Consider the following 6,000-nt stretch of genomic DNA (forward strand, 5'->3'; position numbering starts at 1 on the left):
TAAATTCATAAGTTTAAGTGGTAGACGCCTACGTTTCAAGTAAAGATAAAAGAAAAGGATTTCCATAAACAAAATAGAATTCCTAATTAAAAACAGTAGATATACAAACACTGCTTAGAGGTAAACTTCACACATTCTGTTGTACTTCGACAGATAATCCAACGAAGACTGGATGTATTAGTAATGAACATAATGAAGTTAATAATTTCATGACGTTCTAACTTTCTCTTCCTGGTGGAATTCTTCTCGTTAGGTTTTCTTTGAATTTTCTCTCGCAATTTACATAAGCAACTGCTATTTAATTACTTCTTATGTATAAAACAATACTAGCTTGGAAAGATAGTTAAACAGAGTTTTTGTTGGATCCGAGGAAAACATGGAATCGTCGCAATAATCATTTGCTTATAAGCTACGAAACGTTTGGAATAAAACGTATCTTTTAACCCTATATCCCTAAAGATATAAAATACTTTAACAAGCAACAGTATTAAATGATGTTTTTCTCAAAATAATTTATTTTGGTTATAAAAAAAATATGCTTTAGTTAGTCATGATAAAAAAATCAATATTAGTGTAAAGATAAGCGTAAAATTATTGTCTCGTATATGGGCCTATCCAATATTCTAATAACCAACATGTTGTATATGGAACTGGAAAGCTAAATTAAGTTCGTATATTACTCCTATGGAACTACCAGTAAAACTTGAATACATTAGCAACTGTTAAAAGCGCAATTCATGACAATACGCTGTTGGACACTTAGCAGAAATCTTATACATATATATAACGATAGACGCTATAAAGGATAAATATTTCCTCTTATACAATCCAAAGACGAAGAGCTTCAAACGAATTATGTTGGAATTTTGTAGAAATGAATATCCGTGTCATATCTGGCTGAAACATTTTCCTTAAGATGCTATGCTGTCATCATGTTTGGTACGCCACATCTTATGTCACAGCTTTTAAAAAAAAGCTATTGTTGGTTTTCCGACTTAAAGGATTTCACTGTATCGTTAAAGCATTTCTGAAGTCAAAAAGTAAGTAATAATTCTTACAGTTCTGGTATATCGATTGAGACGTTTCCTTTTTAAGAAAAAGGTTAAATTTATTCAGTTAAAGACAGACTTCGTGTTAATCATTTGCTGTCTAGTTATTTAGATATTCTTTTGTTTGTTTGTTTCAGAGCAAAGTCACACTAGGGTATTTGCTGTGTCGAGAGCGGGGACTCGAACTCTGGATTTTAGCTTTGCTAGTTCATAGACTGACTGCTTTTCCATATGAAAACAGCTGTATTACTAAGCATGTATAAAGTGTTCTTTGATGAACACAATGAAATGCTGAGAAAAACGTGTTATGATGAACAAAATAACAGATTGGGGAAAGAAACGTTTCTTTGAATAACACAATGATATACAGAGCGGTATATTTGCCGCTTTACTACGCTAGAATCCGGGTTTCAATACCCTGGTGGACTTAGCACAAATAGCCTATTGTGTTACTTTATGTTTAATTTTAAAACAAATAAACAATGATATACATATTAAGTCAAATAATGAGGATATGATCTGCTGCCACTGCCATTGCTGCTGCGATTAGAAATCCTCCAACTCACCGTAGCAAATAATCAGTGTATTATTTATACATAGGGTGTACAGATTTATACCATCAATATTTCTCAATTTTATTACTAATATGGGCTTGGCATGGCCAGGTGGTTAAGGCATTCGACTCGTAACCTGAAGGTCGCAGGTTTGAATCCCCGTCACACCAAACATGCTCGCTCTTTCAGCCGTGGCGGTGTTATAATGTGACGGTCAATCTTACCATTCGTTGGTAAAAGAGTAGTTCAAGAGTTGGCGGTGGGTGGTGATGACTAGCTGCTTTCCCTCTAGTCTTATACTGCTAAATAAAGGACGGCCCAGCGCAGATAGCCTTCATGTAGTTTTGCACGAAATTCAAAACCAACCAACCAACCTATGATTTTTACCTATATCTTTCAGCTTGACAAAGGTGGCATGAACTTCAGTTAAAACCTATTATAATCCACTACACAACTGAATATCTATCTACCTGTCTATTTTCTTCTAAAGTGGGTTTAGGCAGTGCATTCAACACACGGACTGAGCTTCCCATGAACCCCTCTTGAGTTTTTATTGATTTCTCGACGTTTCGGGTTCCCAGTATAGCAGTCGCATAGCTTCTAAGAAGATTTGTGAAAGAATACCCTCGTATGGTATATTGGTGTTTTCTAAGCTTTTTGGTCTTGTATTGTTTGAGTGTTTTATGAATAGAGGCTCCAATAAACCCGCGTCTTGGGTTTTAAATTGCACTAAATACATTTATGCTCCTTTATATAATAGTGTCTCTACCGAAACTTACCAGACATTCCGCTTTTAAAAGGTTTGTAGACTTGCCAGTCTTTAAATACACAAATAAACATAACTTTATTTATAACAATAATCGTGTTTCCATATTTACTGTGCAAATTAACACATCTCCACCTGAAAGAGGTTGCACTTGAACAAATACAGTTTCTTAAGAGAATAAAGATTCTTTAATTTGTTTAACAAAATGTGATATTTAATAAAATTGTAAGTGAATTAACATTAAAAACATGGCCAGGTGGTAAAGCACTTGATTCGCAATCCGAGAGTCACGGGTTCGAATCTCTTCGCACCAAACATGGTCACCCTTTCAGCTGTGGGAGCGTTATAATGTGACAGTAAATCCCACTATTCATTAGTAAAAGAGTAGCCCAAGAGTTGGCGGTGGGTGGAGATGACTAGCTGCCTTCCCTCTTGTCTTACCTTGTTAAATTAGGGACGGCTAGCGCAGATAGGATAGTCCTCGTGTAGCTTTGCGCGAAATTCAAAACAAACTAAACTGACACTCGACAATTTGTCTTAGCCTTATTATCTTTCCTAAAGAAACTAAAATTTCAAGATGCAGTTAGGCGACTGCTTTTAATGATTCTTAACATAACTATTGCTGCATCTTAAATGAATAACATACCCAGCATGGCCAGGTGGGTTAAGGTATTTGGCTCGTAATCTGAGGGTCGCGGGTTCGAATCCCCGTCGCACCAAACATACTCGCCCTTTCAGCCGTGGGAGCGTTATAATGTGACGGTCAATCCCACTATTCGTTGGTAAAAGAGTAGCCTGAGAGTGGGCGGTGGGTGGTGATGACTAGCTGCCTTCCCTGCTAAATTAGGGAAGGCTAGCGCAGATAACCCTCGTGTAGCTTTGCGCAAAATTCAAAAACAAACATAATGAATAATAATAATCGTGCAGAAACATACATATATATATACTTTTTAATAAACTATATGACTGACAGATTTAAAAAACCCTGCATTTTGAGGGAAAAAGTTTCTTTTAAAGAATAGTCGTGACAACATATTCTGATCCATTACAGAAAATTTACTTAGTGGCTTTTTATAATCGAGCTAGTTTTGCTGCGAAACTGACTTAACGTACTTTTTTTACAGCGTATAAAATCATAAAATGAAACATAAACATGCTCTATAAATGGATATCTTGCGTGTGCTTACATAGGGTCGATATTTAAGAATGGGTTAATAGTTCAGAACGATTATGATCAATTATTCTAAAATCATTTTACTGTGAAATAATGTGACTTTATATGAAGCCATTTTTCTTCTTCTGTAAGCCCAGAAACTTTACCACAATTTATTCATTCCACTGAGGTTGACAAAATATAGAGATGGTAATTTAGGTTTGCTTTTCTTTCTGCATGAAGAATTTAAAATTGGCTAGAATTTTGCACTGAGAAGAGCAAGCAGCATTGTTCCTCTCAATAGAAAGCTGCCTTACACTTGGCAAGTTGCCAAACCATCAATCAAACCCACGTGGCAGGATGAGAACAAAAACTTTGTTCCTACAGCTTCAGTATCCCACGTGCTAAATTTACTCACCCTGTTCCGCAAACTCAGTGTCTGTAAATCACAGTCAATCAAGACTCATCCAGCCAATTAGACGAGGCAGTGTTTGTTTGATCTCTGTTAACACGATTAAAACCTGCTCTTGTAATTATATAAACACTTTTTTTAAAGATTCCGTTAAAAGACAAAAAAATATCTATTCTTATATCATAAACATTGGAAATTAAGAAGGAAAAGAATAGTTTAGTCCTTCATGGACGGAATGGCAGTAAATCAGAGAACTGCGTTTTCAAATGTATGCTTTATATGGCAGTGACAGATATTTTAGCCATTACCAGTTTGCCTTTAAACAAAGACTCTAACTGATACAGTTTCAGTTTTTGCACGATAAATTGTAACATAAAAGCATGACAAGGGACAAAATACCAGTGTTATAGATTCTGTCGTGGATGAAAAACTTAAACTTGTGAAACCAAACTTCTTTGTTTCTAAGTGTCAAAGCGTTTTCGGTGTGGCTGATCAAATATAAGATTGTCGTGCCAGATACTACGATATTTATTATCATAGCTATTGCTTAGCAGCGATGTAATTCGAGGCACCTGACGGTTATGTGCCTGTGAGAAGGTTATAATTTTACTTTTTGAAGAAAATAATAACCTTGGGAGTGTAAGAAACTGAAACCAGACATCCTTACTACTCTACATGAACACTGAAACCTAAACACTATACCTAAACTATGTGTATATAAACAATCAAATATAGACACAAGACCTAAACACTGCATCTAAATGTTTAAATTTAAATACTGTAATAAATACTGATGCCTAAACACTATACCCAAACACCAAAATCTAAACATTATATCTAAATTATACTCATATAAACGATCATATTTAGAGAAAATACTTAAATACTGTATCAAAATGTTTAATTGTAAACACTACACGTAAATAATATACCTAAACACCATATACTTATAAATACTGATTTATTCATACTTGTTTAGTACCACGCTAGTACAGCGGTACGTTTACAGATTTACAAGGCTAAAATCAAGAGTTCGATTCCGCTCGATGGACTCAGCAGATAGCCTGCTGTGGCTTTGCTATAATAAAACACACACATACTCGTTTACTGCTATCAAAATGTTTTATCGACGTGAAATAAATCGAATGATCCAAGCTAACAATTGAACTGGAGTTATTATAGAGTTTGTTCATTAATTCATTCAAACCTACCATGTTGTAGTCTTGTGCTAAAATACAACAACAAAAAAGGTTATTAAAAGATTGACTCGTATCTTTCTTAACTCGATAATAGTATTTGAAATGTTGTTAAAAAGGGACGTTGCAAGTTTTAAAAATATTAATAAAATCACTGATAGGGCAGTGATTGCTTAAAGTGCATAGTTTATACTTTAACAAGTCTATATTTTGTAGTTTATTAATTCTCCGAAAGTGACTGAGCACTTGTAAGCAACCAAAGAACACTTAGTTTCTTTATTATTGCCCTACTGAAACACAATAAAAAAAGAGAGATATCTCGAGGTCCAGAATATTTCTCATGTACATGCAACATATGAAGCTAAGCAAATTTATTTGTGAAGTTCATACAAGTCTGAAAAAACAAACAAACACGAATTATTATATGGTTGTTTGCCGTGTGAGGAAGTCGTATTATATGCGATTAACTTGATTTATTCGATGCTGAGGAGAGCTCATATATGAAAATTCATAGGTATATTCACTTATGTATATTAAACTTGCCAACAGAAATCTTCCTTGCCATATAACGTTGATCTATATGCATTCAGTACCTACCTACAACACGTTAACTACAATAAACTTCAAAATGGATATAGCTTACATATGCTACTGTATATTGTTTAATGACAACATTATAAAATTTCGTATGCTCATGATATTTAGAACTTAAATTTTTAACTTAATCATGAAACCTGTGATCGTAAGGAAAAATAATCATACAAGGTCAATATAAGCGATGTGATTCTAAGCAGCTCCTACTAGTTTAATACGAATTTAAACAATTCCAAGCAGCTCCTACTAGTTTCATACGAATTTAAACAATTTTAA

This window comes from Tachypleus tridentatus, chromosome 1 (genome assembly GCF_004210375.1).
Source record: "Tachypleus tridentatus isolate NWPU-2018 chromosome 1, ASM421037v1, whole genome shotgun sequence".
Classification (NCBI taxonomy): Eukaryota; Metazoa; Arthropoda; class Merostomata; order Xiphosura; family Limulidae; genus Tachypleus; species Tachypleus tridentatus.